This window comes from Tachyglossus aculeatus, chromosome X4 (assembly GCF_015852505.1).
Source record: "Tachyglossus aculeatus isolate mTacAcu1 chromosome X4, mTacAcu1.pri, whole genome shotgun sequence".
Classification (NCBI taxonomy): domain Eukaryota; kingdom Metazoa; phylum Chordata; class Mammalia; order Monotremata; family Tachyglossidae; genus Tachyglossus; species Tachyglossus aculeatus.
The window spans coordinates 51,561,205-51,576,831 of record NC_052098.1 but is presented as its reverse complement, the minus strand read 5'-3'; the positions used below and the strand labels follow the sequence as shown (position 1 = coordinate 51,576,831).

Here is a 15,627-nt window from a genome sequence, read left to right as displayed (position 1 = left end):
GTAGATACAAGAAATCAGATTGGATATGGTCCATGTCCCACATGGGACTCAGAGTCTTCATCCATATTTTGCAGATGAGGTAACTGAGGCACAAAGAAGTTAAGTAACTTGGCCAAAGTCACACAGCAGACAAGTGGTGGAGCCAAGGACAGAACCCAGGTCCTTCTGACTCTCAGGCCTATCCACTAAGCAATGCTGCTTCTCATATGTTGCCCATATGCAAAAGGGCTATCAAAAGGGCCAATTGCCCTCAATTCCCTCCCATCCTCCTCCCTTCCCTCCCCAGCTTTCGCCGCCCCCCTCTCCCCCACCACAGTCTCAGGGCTGCTCCAGTAGTGTCCTTTCCCCATACGACCTCAATTATTCAAACATATTTATTGAGTGCTTACTATGTGCAGAGCACTGTACTAAGTGCTTGGAAAGTACAATACAGCTATAAAGGGAGACAAAGGGAGCCACAATGGGCTCACAGTCTTGGGTCGTGGGTGGGGGGGCAGGGAGACATACATCAATACAGCGCTTAATAAATATGACAATGAATGAATGAATGGATTATCTCATGAGTGGACTACTATATCCAGCCTCCTCAGTGGTTTTCCTGTTTGCAGCCTCTCCCCACTTCAGTTCATACTTCCCGCTTCCTGGATCATCTTCCTGAAATGTCACTCAATAAATACAACTGAATGAATGAATGAATTCAGGCCCTTTCCCTGCTCTTCAAAACCCTCTAATGCTAGCAAAGACTCCTTAGCATTGGCTGTCTACATGTCCACTTTGCCCACTCAGTTTTCACAATCTGTAAATTATTTCAGTGTCTGTCTACCCCTTTAGAGTGTAAGTTCCTTGAAAGCATGGATTATGTCTACTTACTTTATTGTACTCTCCCAAACTTTTAGTGTGCACTGCCCTTCACGTAGTAGGCAGTCAGTAAATATGATGGATTGATTGGCTTCAAGGCTCTCTGCCAGCTCTCGCTGCCTTCCTTTTTCCTGTTTCCATGCTTCGTTTCTCCCAGGCTGACTTCTTGGTTGTCCCTTGTTTTCATCTTACCCGCCTCCAACCTTACCCTTGCTCATGTTGTAACTCCTCACCACTGGATTTAAGACACTCAATCGGCTCTTCCCTCTCCTACCTTACCTTGCTGATCTCCTACTACAACCTAATCCCGCACTCTTCACTTCTCTACTGCCGAGCTCCTCACCGTTCCACAATTTCATATGTCTTGTCCCAACCCCTTGCCCACATCCTCCCTCTGGCCTGGAACTCCCTTCCCCTTTGGAACCAACAGACCACCATTCTTCCCAGCTCCAAATAACTACAAAAATTGTATTTCCTCCTATAGGCCTTCCCTGACTTATCCCTCAACTCCCCACTCATTTTGCCCTCCCTTCTGTGTCATCTATATGTACTTGAGTCTGTACCCCTTAAGCACACCAAGTGCTTAGTACAGTGCTCTGCACACATTAAGCGCTCAATAAATACGACTGAATGAATATCCCACCCCGAGGTCCACAGCATTTATATACACACATATCCTTATACCCTCTAGAGTGTAAGCTCACTGGGGCAGGGAATGTGTCTACCAACTACTGTACTCTCCCAAGGGCTTAGAACAGTGCTCTGCGCAGACAGTAGCAGTGTGGTCTAGTAGAAAGAGCATGGGCGGGGGAGTCAGAGGACCTGGGTTCTAATCCCAGCTCTATCACTTTTCTGCTATGTGACCTTGGGCACGTCACTTAACTTTTCTGTGCCTAAGTTACCTCATCTGTAAAATGAGAATTAATACAGTGAGCCACTGAGGGACATAGCCTGTGTCCAATCTGATTATCTTGTATCTGTCCCAGTGCTTACTACAGTGCCTGACACATAGTGAGTGCTTACCAAATACCATTAAAAAAGTAAGCACACAATAAATACCATTGATTGATACTCTGCCACTTCCCATATCTATCGTTTATTTTAATGTCTGTCTCCTCTAGACTGAAGGCTACTTGAGGACAAGGATTGTAGCTATCAACTTTATTGTACTGTACTCTCCAAAGTGCTTAGTACAGTGCTCTGGACAAAATAAGAGCTCAATAAATGTCATTGATTGATTGAACCAGAGTCTAGAACTTCTTTTCCCCTCCCACATCCCCCAGACCTCAACCCTCCCCACCTACAAAGCCTTCCTAAAATGCTAGTTCCTCCAACAATTCTTCTCCTACTATCAGTACTATCAGTCCTTCAGCTGCTTTGGACATTTATGTATTTATTCATATCCATCCTCTGTGCTTCTGTATCTGTGTATATTCAATTGAACATTCAATTTTACTTATTCTGAATCCACTGCTTGAGAATATTTCTATGCTTGTCTTCCCTATTATTCTGCAAGCTTCCTGTGGGCAGAGAACATGTCTTGTGCTTCAGTTGTTTTTCCCAAGTGCACTTCATTCAGTAGGCACTCAATAAATTCCATTACTATGACTACTATTACTATTAGGGAGGGAAGTGGCTGGAAAGGTAATTCAGGACACTCTTCAATCTGGGGGTCACTACAGTTGCACTGTTCTGGGACTACCAGAGCCTTAAACTGGATTTAGGTGAAACAGTGGGCTGAGAGGTAGATCTTAATTGTGTAATTTTAACTACCCAGTGAAAGTAAGATGACAATTCCAGACGTACAAGAATACCTCTTCAGTCCCTGATCAACCAACAGCATTGAGCTTGTAAAGAAGGTAACTAAATGCAAAGGCAGGTACATCCAGTTCTGTCAGAACATGTTTTTTACCGCCCACTTTTGCTAGATTATTGTTAAGGAATTAGGGAATGTTCTTCAGACATCATAAGCCTGTTTGGATAGAGGTTGCCATGGTGTCAGAAGAAATGGCTTGTGTGGCTATGTGCAGATTGGACAGCAGGAGGACTACAGCATGAGTCTTCCTCGATGTGGCTTTTTGCTAGGATGCCACCCCCATGGTTTAGGAAAACAGAGTATCCTGGATGATACTTAGACAAATCCAGACAGTGGATCATGGATGCCAAGTTGCACTGTTTCATTTGTTCTCAGCCTGACCCACCCAAAGGACTCCCCACCCAAAGGACGTCCAAACCAGGAAAGACCGAGTTGGGCTAAAATCAGGCAGAATAAAGAAGTTTGAGGCTGACTGTTCAAGATTTAACCCTCTAAAATAGTCAGATCAGAGTGGTCGGAGTTGAAAGCCATCTTGGCTTAACCTAGAGAGTATTGTTTTCAAGTTGCCAAAAGTCCCAGTCCAGTTTGAGATGTTTTGTGTTTTACCTCTTTTCCTTTCCTTCCTCCCAAGCCACTTACTGCACTGCCTGAGCTCCACACCTTCTTGGGATTGCACTAGCATCTCATTTCTGCAACAGACACGTAAACAGGATTTACTCAGACTGTCATCTGCACTTGCATTTTAAAATCACTGGCTGCTAAGTTTAAGTGAGCTCAGGTCCCATGTGCTAGAACATGAAGTACAGTGGTCATCAGATTTGCTATACAAAAAGAAAGCAGATGTGTCCACTGGATGGATGCCTGTTGTGGATGCTTACTTGCATATCATTCTAAACTCAATTAAATACCCAAACAGTGCCATCTTTCATTATTTACAAGTGAACATCCCCTTGCACTGTAATCACATCTAATCCCATCGAGTCTTGCTCAGAATAGCCATAATTGGCGGGTTTTATTCAGATCAATAAAGACAGCTTCTACATATCGATTATCATCCAGGATATAAAACCATCATCGGTCACTCAGAAAACAGAAGCCATCACTGAAGGAAAAGGTCAAATATTCCATTAGAACATGGAAGGCAGGGAGGTGGTTGGGGGAGGATGAGGGTGGTGGAATCAGTGAATTTTAAGGTAATAGTATCAAATTACTTCAAAGGGTACACAGTATATTCTTGTAATTTGTAACAATGGAAAGCACAGAAGTAGGTCAGTCATTTAAGTGAATTTTCAAATCTTCTCTAGGTAATGCAATGAGCTAACATAAGCACAGTCTTAAATGAACTGAAACCTACCAATAAAAAGAAGCACTGAATTTATTCCTGCTGAATTTTTAAACCTGTCACATCATTTGAGAAAGAACTATGGTGCAGCAAAATTCTCTACGACCAATTCACTTATGAACAACAGAAATTCTCCACCTTGAGACGTGGAGCTGTGGGCCAGGACACAGCAAAGGAGCTTGCCTAGGAAGACATGAACTGGAGGACGGAGGGGAACAGAAAAAGGACAGTATGGAATGAAATGGATTCGAATGGGATTTTCTCTAACATTGTTTCCCTAGTTTTCAGTACTTGTATCTTGGTGTTTGGTGTTAGCCTAGACTTGCTATTTTTTTGTTGTTGTTTGTTTTTTGTATGGGCAGAGACTTCATTCACCAGGAAAGTGATCTATTACTAGATCTAGATGTGGTTTTCTTTTACCCTCACCCATCAAGATTCTATCCCTGTAGAGGCTAAGGTAACGCCCTGGGATGTTTCAGGAAGATTCCTGCCATTGATGTTTTTAAGGTGGACACCGGACAAATGGTATGTTGGCATAATATCAAGAAAAATAGATCAAACCCAACATCTCTTCCACACTAGTAAAATTGCAACTTTAAATAAATCCAAATGACCTTGGAAATACCATAAACTTGGGAAAAATGTTAGCGAAGCAGCAAAGCAGTAAGAAGCCTAGTGGATAGAGCACGGGCCTTGGAGTCAGTCAATCATGTTTTTTGAGCACTTACTGTGTGCAGAGCACTATACTAAACACTTGGGAGAGGACAATATGAAAATATCACAGACAGAGTCCCCACCCACAGTCAGAAGGACCTAAATTCTAATCCCGGCTCCACCACTTGTCTCCTGTGAGATCTTGGGCTATTCACTTAACTTTTCTGTGCCTCAATTACCTCATCTATAATATGGGGATTAAGACTGTAAACCCCACATGGGGCACGGACTGTGTCCAAAATGATTATCTTGTGTCTACTCCAGCACTTAGAACAGTGCGACGGACACAGTAAGTGCTTAACAAATACCATAAAAAATATGTACATAGCAACAATCCAAGTAGAATTAGCTCCTCCACCTCTTCTCTGTTCTTGGTCTTTCCCCACCCTAAATCAAGATTGGTGCTTTGGTATTTCTCAGAATGAATGAATCTTTGACTCCAAAGGCTGCAGAGCCAAACAAGTAACCTCAGGAACTCAACCTCTTGATTGGGCTCATATGTATCCAACCAAAATAGTAATTGTCACTGGATTAAAGAATAGTAAAGTGAGCTTGTCCTCTAGACTGTAAACTTGTTGTAGGCAGGAAAGGTGTCTACTAATTTGGTTGTATTGTCCTCTCTCAAGGCTTAGTTCAGTGCTCTGCACTCAGTAAGTGCTCAATAAATACCACTGATTGATTGATGGAATTCAGCTCCTTTTCAAGAGCAGCAGTTTCTGTGGAAGATAGTGACATAGGTAGTGTCTCAGGAAAAATGTGAACATCCTTCCCAATAGGATATATGGTACCTTTATTTGCCAATCGGTTTGGAAAATTGACGTGGATTAATGGAAAGAGCCCGGACTTGGGAGTCAGAGGACATGGGTTCTAATCTCACCTCTGTCACTTGTCTTGCCTTGGACAAGTCACTTAACTTCTCTGTGCCTCAGTTACTGCATTTGTAAAATGGGGATTAAGACTGTGAGCCCCAAGTGGGACAACCTGATTACCTTGTATCTACCCCAGTGCTTAGAACAGTGCTTGGCACATAGTAAGCGCTTAACAAATATCAAAATTATTATTATTATTATCATTATTCACCTGCTTTAGCCCTGATTTCCACTGAGCAGCAGTTTTACTGCCCTGGAGTGAACCATGATGGCTGTGAGTGAAGCAGAGGAAGGAGATGAGGAGGCTTCAGTGAATAGGGGCAAATAGAACAAGGCTGGGCTAAAACCCGGGCACCAAAATACAAAGTGCAATATTGAGAAAGATCAGGAAACAGAGGGTTACTTTCAAAAAGGCTATATTTCTAGCCATAAGTGTCCTAGCATATAGCAACCATAAAGCAATCAAGTAAAAAGCTTGAAACAGTGCTCAGCACATAATAAGTGCTCAATAAATACCATTGATTGATTGATTGATTAAAAAGTGAGCTTGAGACCTTAATTGCAGTGCTGTCACCTATAAGGAAAACCCTTCTGGAGCTAGTCAAGGGTGACCAAGAACATTCCTACACACCCACACTGTGTGCTAGCAAGCTAGGGGTAGTCTTTCATCTGAGTACTCTGCAGGTATAGGAAAACACTGGGTGGAAATTTCAGATAACAGAATCTGTAAATGACTCTGTAATTAAGATCAGTTGGAGCACTCCTCCAAATGAGTCCAGATTTGAATCATGGAAAATCAGAAGCAGAAACTCTTTCACATTCTAGCCCCACTAGAGCTTTTGCTTGGTACTTGGTGTTAAACTCAAAAATCTTTGGGGTTTGGGATTCCCTGCCAGGTAAAGACTTTTGGCTTCTTTCTTCTCTTTCATGGGGGCATTTTAGCTTCACTTGTTGGATTTAATTTAACTTAATTGTTGTAATTATGGATTGCAAAGAGCACCCAGGAGTTTTGAGGTAATGAGCACAGTTTTAATGAATTGCAACAGTATAAATAATAAACACCACCAATGTGATTAGCAGTTGTAAAGTAGATCAGCAATGGATAGTGCTTCACCACACCTTTCAAAGCCTAGGAGTTTTTCTGTTTGCTTTCCTGTTTTGAATTGGAATGAACCTAGAAGAAGATGGCGCTGATGAAGGTTGTGGACCTGAAGTCGTTCATAATCAGGGAAAAGAACGTATCTGATTAAATGTTAGCAATCAGAAGGAAGGAGGTGAGAATATGTAGGGGAGAGAAAACAGATACCCTATGATTCCCATTTAAAATAGGCAATTTCTGTTTAAGCCTTCCCCTCCCTCCCGCAGAGGAAGCGTACTTTAGTGAATGGGTAGAATGGGCACTTCTTACTAAGTAACCTCAAATTATTTAATATTCTGGTTAAGAATATTACCACATCTTCTGGCTTAGAAACCACAGCAAGCCTTCAATGATGATGCACTGTATGTACGGTGTCTAGTACATTCACATTGCAAGTGTGATATCGTGGTACCGTCAAACTGATTCAAGTCCTTGTTTTACTTCTAACTGAATCTAGGCAATGAGAAGGCAGATGAGAAGAGCAGCAGAAGCAGACCCGGAGGGTCAGTCTGGAACCAATACCAGCACATTTCCTTTCAAAGTATCTCCAGCCCTCACCAAAGCACAGTGGCATAGCATAGGCAATTAAAGGAAATAATTCTAATGCTTCAGTAACAAACAACAAGAAGTCTAGTAACATATATAATGGAAATAACAGTAAAAAGAGTAAAAATGGGATTATGAAAGGCAAAGCAATCCCCTGCTACTCTCCTTCTCATTGGAAAGTCCATGACAAGTTCTGCCACTGTGGGTACTGTTCTGACTCATGGCACTGAGGAAAATTCTAGATCCAGAGGGGAAAGGAAACCACATGCTGTAAGAATCATTTTGTAACCTGTGGAGGAAAGTCTTGAACTTGAAACCTTTCCAGAGAGCACTTTGGAGGCTTTTTCAATTATTTGGTTTTAATCAATCAATCATATTTATTGAGCACTTACTGTGTGCAGAGCACTGTACTAAGCGCTTGGGAGAGTACAATATAACATAACTGGTAGACCCATTCCCTGCCCATGATGAGTTTACAGTCAATCATATTCATTGAGCGCTTACTGTGTGCAGAGCACTGTACTAAGCACCTGGGAGAGTACAATCTAACAGTATAACAGACACATTCCCTGCCCACAGTGAGTTGACAGTCTAGAGGACAAGCTTATGTGAAACCACCTCAGGGGGAGTCAGACATTAATATAAATAAAAAAAAATTACAGATCTATACATAAAGTGCTGTGGGGCTGGGGTGGAGATTAAAGGGAGCAAGTCAGGATGACACAAGAGGGAGTGGGAAAAGAGGAAATGAGGGCTTAGTCAGGGAAGGCCTCTTGGAGGAGAGGTGCCTTCAACAAGGCTTTGAAGGTAGGGAGGTAACTGTCTGTCAGATATGAAAAGGGAGGGTGTTCCAGGCCAGAGGCAGGATGTGGGTGAGAGGTCGGCAGCGTGATAGACAAGATCGAGGTGGAGTGAGTAGGTTGGCATTAGAGGAGTGAAGTGTGTGGGCTGGGTTGGAGTAGGAAATTGGGGAGGTAAGGTAAGAGGGAGCAAGATGATTCAGTGCTTTAAAGCCAATGGTAGGGAGTGTCTTTTTTGACGCAGAGGTGGATGGGCAACCATTGGAATTTCTTGAGGAGTGAGGAAATATAGACTGAATGGTTTTGTAGCAAAATGATCTGGGCAACAGACTGAAGTGTGGACTGGAATGGGGAGAGACAGGAGGCAGCGAGGTCAGCAAGGAGGCTGATGCAGTAGTCAAGGCATTTTACTCTTGCACCTCTCACCCCTCACTCATGTTGTTACCCCAGCCTGGAATTTCCTCCCCCAAATCCACCAGACCATAGTTCTAGCCATCTTCAAAGCCATCCTGAAATCTCATCTCTTCCCAATTAATTCACAGCTCTCTAGTTACATTGATCCAACAGCCACTTAGTACTTATGGATTTTATTTCTAGTTCACGAATTTATGAACATAAGTATATAATTTTCTTCTATAGTATCCTTGTTCTCTTTACTAATGCCAGTCTTTGTAAATTATTTTGTCTGTCTGTTTTCCCCATTAGAGTGTAAACTCCTTGAGTGCATGGAACACATGTCCTGCTTCTGTTGTTCTCTTCCAAGCACTTAGTACAGTACTTTGCACTCAGTAAGCATGCAATGCCACTGATTGACAGAAGTGATTATTCACTCCCCAGTACCAAGTCAGGAGAACAAGAAAAACAAAGAAATAACTTCACTCTGGTTTATGAGTGCTCAGAAATTCAATGGCTGCAGTGTGGACCCTGTACTCTCTCTCCACCAGACGGCCAAGTGACTCCTCTGGGAACTTGTCATCCTGCATCATGGCTTCCAGGGATGATCTGTGCACTGCCAGCTGTATGGATCTAAGTCACTGCTGAGCACTCACTGGGATTCTCTCTCCACCAGACAAGCAGCTGTTTCAGGATGCTCCCCCAGCTTCTCTGCACCAGACAGCCATGTTACTGCTTTCCCACCAGAATATCCAAGGCCTTGGTATCCTCCTCTATTGGACAGTCATGCTACAACCTCCAAAACTCACCCAAGCTGTCCTCCAAATCACCGAGGAATCTATATCTTGGTCCACCTCGCACCACCCATTGGGATAGAGAAAATCAGCCATGGCCTGGTGCCGCCTCCATGAAGCCACGAGAAGCCTGTGGCTGCTGCTGCTGTAACAGTCACTTTGGTCATGGTTGGGACAGTGAATTCTTAGCCCAAGGAGCCTGAAATTCTGCTCCCCAACCACAGTATCGTGCAGAGTTTTGTTTTTGCCTTTATGTTGTCTTAGTGTTTTGTTTCATCTCTACTTAAGTGTCTGTCTCCATTCCCCTCTCCCCCTCTATTTTTTTTTTTAGATTATGAACCCACCATGGGATAGGGACTGTGTCTAATTCCTATCTGTCCCCGTGCTTAGTACAATGTTCTGCACATGGTAAGTTCTTAGGAAAAACTATTTCTGCTACTGTTGGATGGCTCGAAGCAAGTCACTATGCCATTCTGTGCCTTAGACCCCACATCTGAAAACTACGGAGTGGAATACCAAGCTATAGTTGCTGGGGAAATAAACTAATTAACAAAAAAAATGTAAAGCCCTTTCATGCTGGGTCTTAATTGTTTAAGAAGAATATTGTAATAGATGTCTATCTAAATAGGGCACCACAGCACAGGTTCTGCAACTCTTCCAACTTTCCGTAGCTTGTAGGAACTTGGTTTTATGATCAGCTGAGTTACCCTTCTGTTTGAAGACAACACTGCTGATGGTCACATTGTATTACTGAATGTGAGCATCATAAGGTTAGACTCTTGCACATTCTATCCATAAAAATACAGTAGGTGCACCTTTAGTTGTCCCTTGCAATTCAGAGAGAGGACTGATAAGACTTGCTATTAATCTGCCACTGTGGTAGTCATTCACAAAACCTAAACTTGAGAAGCAACATGGGGAAAAAAAAAAACCATGTCCTAGTGGAAAGAGCACAGGACTGCTCTTTGACTCTGCCTCTTGTTCTGACTCTGGGATGGAACTTCCTCCCCCTTCATACAATAACCATAATGATAATAATTGTGGTATTTGTTAAAAACTTATGTGTCAAGCACTGTACTAAAAGCCAGGGTTGATACAAGATAACTAGGTCTCACATAGGGCTCACAGTCTAAATAGGAGGGAGAACAGGTATTGAATTCCCACTTTTCAGATGAGGGAACTGAGGCACAGAGAAGTTGTGACTTGCCCAAGGTCACACAGCAGACATGTGGCAGAGCTCTGCACACAGTATGCACTCAGTAAATACCATTGATCGATTGATTGATTGGCACATAGTAAACCCTGAAAAAAGAACACAATTATGATTATTATTCAGAACTAGGTACAAGTCACCCCTCAGTTTGGCAACCTTCTGGTTCTGCAGTTTCTTTAGTAGTTGTGGAACAATAATCTAACCTGTCCCAACCAAACAGGCAAGACAGAAAAGGATTCGGGCTTCCCACTGCGAGAATGTGTATGAGTTGGAGGATTTTGGAAGAGACTCTGGACCTGTCTAATACGTCTTTGTGGAAGGGAACTAACTTGAATGATAATTTTATAAGGTTTAGGATCTAGGCAGAATTGAGATACATAAGAGGTGACCTGGAGATGTGGCAAGCCCAGCTAGGAACGTATTTTTCAACTCTCCTTCTCTGTATCTACCAAACAGAAGCACTGGAACTGAGATCCTGTGAGGTACTCTTCACTAACCCACAAGTGTCCATGTTCCCAAACTGTGCCCTGAAACTCAGATATTCCAATGCTTGGAAATGATGGATATGAGTGGGAAGTTTGGAGTTCTCAACTCAACAAGGGAATGGAAGGTATGTTTCAAGGCATAATCTGTCAAATAATATCTACTAAGCATCCACCCGTGCCACAAAAATACATTTTGTCAACTGTATGGTATTTCCAGTGACAACGTATGGATCTGACACATAATCACAAGGACTAATTCTCTGAAGAAGACACTAATGCTAGGAAAAGTCCAGGGAAAACGTGGAAGAGGCAAACCGGCAGCTAGATGGATAGAGACCATAACAACGATAATGGAAGAACCATTAGAAAGGTTGCAGATTATGGTGGAGGACAGGACGTTCTGGAGAAAGTATATCCATGGAGTCGCTATGAATTGGAAACGACTCTATGGCACTTAATAATAAACTCAAAAGCATCCACCCGAGAAGAGTGAGGCTTTGGCTTATTCTCAAAATGAGTTGAACAGCATAGTCCCTGCCCTCCAGGAGCTTGCAATATAATAGCAGTCAACACTGATGTGGCGATTAGAAAAGTGAGACAAGTAGACCCGGGAACTTATATGACACATTGAAAGGCAGAAAACGATACAGCTAACAAGGAATAAGTATCACATTTATACTATCATGCAAGTGTGCATCTGCTTGATGAAAAGTGGGGGGGTTGTCTGTCAGATGTGGGAAATGAGGAAAGAATGGAAGGTAGAAATCATCTCTTGAAGGAGGGTGGATTTCACAAAAAATAGTTGGATCTTCAGCTCAGTCTGACTTAAAAGAGAGCTTTCAAATGTAGTGGCAAATAGCAAGTGTAGGTGTGTGTGAGAGAGAGGAAGAGAGTGATCGAGAGAAAAACATATGGTCTAATTAGAGTTCCTTCAATAATCAGGCACAGGTATCATTATCTCCATTTTGCAGATGAAGAAATCATAGCATAGAAAATGCCAGTGGCTTAGCTGAGGTTCCTTGGGCATCCTTAACTCCTCTAGTCCAGGGCTCTAGCCACCCCAGCAGGATACTTCTCTGAATGCATTCCACATGTGTGGAATGCTTTGCTCCTTTAAACAACCAGAGATGTTCAAGTGCATTTAATGTCTCAGCAGTAAAATAAGGGAACTGAAATAAGTCTGTAATTCATTTTGACCAAGTGCCCAAACACCTAATACAATATTTTGCTCTTTCACCTGTTTAGGAGTCTGAGAAGAGAAGTGATCCTGAACAACATCCACAGATCAGTGTCTGTCTAGAAGGACTGGAAAAAATAATGTCTGTAAGACAATGATGGGTTCATCTGGCATTTAGAGTGTCATCTATCTGCTGGAAAACTCGAATAGCTTTATGGGCATCTTCTCATTCATCTTCACAATATCCCAGATATCCCAGTAAGGTTTGGGGGGGGGGAGTGCATGTGTTACTATATAAAGGTGGAGAAACTGAGGCACAGAGGGGCTAAGTAATAACAATAATAATGGCATTTATTAAGTGCTTACTATGTGCAAAGCACTGTTCTAAGTGCTGGGAAGGTTACAAGGTGATCAGGTTGTCCCATGGGGGGCTCACAGTCTTAATCCCCATTTTACAGATGAGGTCACTGAGGCCCAGAGAAGTTAAGTGACTTGCCCAAAGTCACACAGCTGACAAGTGGTGGAGCTGGGATTTGAACCCATGACCTCTGACTCCAAAGCCCGGGCTCTTTCCACTGAGTCATGCTGCTTCTCCAAGGGCTTTGTCTAAGGTAACACAATAGAACTCCTAACTCCCTGTTCAGTGCTCTACTCACTAATCTCATTTCTTCCAGATAAGGTAGTCACTGGATTGGCAAATATAGCAAGAAAGAATACAGCAATCAGGGACTGCTAAGTTATAATAGGTGAAATCATGCCCCTAGCATACAAGGGATATTGGGATATTGTGAGACCGTTTAATTAGATCATGTCTGAGCTTTGGTAGGTCAGATGAAAAGCCTCCCCTGGATCTGAGAGGCAAACATACAGAGATCCTATATTCCCCAGAACTAAAATTTCAGCAGCCTCTGATAATGGTAGCAAGGTAGCTGGTTGGTTTTAGAGCTACAAGAAGCAAATAGTAATTGCAGGTGAAGTTTCCAGAGCTTTAGTCCCATCTTTAAATTATGCATGGCCAGTTTTATATGATCAATTCAGGGCAGAGTTGCAGTTGCCATTCAAATGTTGGAGATTTACAATGCAAATGTACCTGGATTTTTGAAATAAAAAAATATGGCTGAGGTGTGGTAGGAACGTTTGTTCTCTAAACCCAGGCAACCATTCCTGTGCTTAGCTCTCCAGAATCCTAGCTCAGACTTTGGAAATCACTTTGGGATTATTATTGCTCTTCTTCCCTGTTCTGCAGAGTTTTGATTTCAAGAAATAAGTCCACACTATTTGTATGAGAAGGAAAAATCAATAGAAAGAGAAAGTTTAATAAAAAAATACATTCTCCATTGACTTTAATTAACTTGGCCTTAGGTTTACAACTCTTGGCAAATGTGGTGAATCAAAAAAAAATCACCTTATGCACCAGACAGGTTTTTACAAGTACTTGCAGTTTAAGGATATATCTCCAATTTTTTGTGCTAAATTAATATGTATTAGCAGTCTGTTTCACTCCAACGCAAGATGAGAAAGAGGAAGAGAAGAAGAAGAAGAAGATTTTTCTGTAGACGCTGATAAAGAATAGGCCAGGATTTCAAACTCTCTCTAAAGGTCTGCAGAACAGCAAAGGCAAGGTTGATTGATTTATTGAATTAATGAAAATACTCACTGGCTCCCTAGGTTCAAATTAATTCTGATTTGTGTGTCTTCTCCTGCAATCCTACTTTTATTTGCCAACCTAGGCACTTCTGTTTTATAGTTATTTTACCTTGATATCCCTATGTCAGGCTGGCAGAAGAGAATTATGTATCCCTGTAACATATTTAGGGAGACAATACTAGGTCAGAAAGGCATTTTATATTTATATATTTAACAGTTTCATATGTATTTAGGTCTTCTGAAAAGCAAACATGGATTGATAGATGAACTGTATAGGAATGCTCATTCACTAAAAAGATTCTTTCTGTGACCTGAACTGAAAGCACTTATGCCTGAGGAACCTGTGGAAACAGAGCACTAGTCCACATCCTGGAGAAATCCACGCCATATCAGTCTCAGTGATTTACATCCTTTTATGGTATTTTTAAGTGCTTACTATGCGGCAGGCACTGTACTAAGCACTGGGGTAGATACGAGATAATCAGGTGGGGCAAAGACCTTAACCCACACAGGGCTCACAGTCCTAACCCCCATTTTACAGATGAGGTAACTGAAGCACAGAGAAGTTAAGTGAATTGGCCAATGTCACACAGCAGACAAGTGACAGAGCTGGGATTAGAACCCAGCTTCTTCTGGTTCCCAGGCTGGGGCTCTATCCACTAGGCCATAGTTAAAACATTGTTCTGTACTAAAGAAAATAATTCAAATTCAACTAAATCCACATCTCTCAAGCCAAAAATTGGGTTTAGCGAGGGCTTGAAGCTCTCTCTGGCCAAACCTCAGGAGCCAAGGAAAGAAATTATGGTGGTGGAGCAGTAAGATCTCAAAAGCAATTCCTCTTCAAGGGTGGGGGAAACTACAAAGATTTTTTTTTCTTTCTTAAAGGATCTAGGTTGTCTTTTTCTTCAGCTGGTTTTGTTTTTATCCTGTTGGCTTTGATTGAAATGTTACTGAGGAAGCAGAACCCAACTATGCATTTCTCACAGCCAGAGTTGGATCTATGCCACACATATGGCTGAAAGAGTGCACCCCTTTGGAAGCCCTCATTCTTGTCAGAAATCAAGTGTGTCCTGGTTGGAATCTCCCACTAGCCAGTGCCCCTCTGAGAATTACTTCCAAAATTCTCGATTTTATTCTGGCATACATTGCTGTTTGACATAAAGAGTACCCCAAAATCCTTGTTATTGTTATAGCAGATGTTTGGGTGATGTGTAAAAGAGTTACTGGAACTAGAAGAGGTGTGGGTTTTAGTCTTCACATTGGGTTGGCCAATAAGATGTTTTCTTCTTTTTTAGCTGCATATTACTTTCGTCTCTCCTTTGTTACTTAGGTTGACCAAAGATGACTTCGCAGATACTGGCCCAAGAGACACATCAATCAATCAATCAACTAATCATTTGAATTTATTGAAAGCCTCCTGAATGCAGACTACTGTATTAAATTCTTGGGAGAGTAGAGTAATCCCAGATCCTTCAACAAGCCTTACCAAATTAGTTTCACAGTACCCTTAATCATTTCATCCCTCCAGTCAACTCTAGTACTTAAGAATTCATTTATACCCTCCTCAGCACTCATGTATATATGTGTAATGCTAATGTTCACCTCACTGTGCCTCAATCTCGCCTATTTCGCCACTGACCCCTAGCCCATGTCTTGCCTCTGGCCTGGAACGCCCTCCTTCCTCAGGTCTGACAATTACTCTTCCCACTTTCAAAGCCTTATTAGTACAGTGCTCTGCACACAGTAAGCGCTCAATAAATACAGTTGAATGAATGAATGAATGAAGGCACATTCATTCATTCAATCATATTTATTGAGCTCTTACTGTGTGCAGG

General features: G+C 42.1%; 1 long non-coding RNA gene across 1 annotated transcript in view; it reads left to right on the top strand.

Annotated features, from left to right (window-relative positions):
• Positions 1-12,298, top strand: part of LOC119947836 — a 155,190-nt gene extending 142,892 nt beyond the window's left edge. The window contains exons 2-3 of the long non-coding RNA XR_005456592.1: positions 10,940-11,093; positions 12,214-12,298. This is a non-coding gene — a long non-coding RNA (uncharacterized LOC119947836). The remainder of the gene's footprint in view (positions 1-10,939; positions 11,094-12,213) is intronic.
• Positions 12,299-15,627: the final 3,329 nt, after the last annotated feature.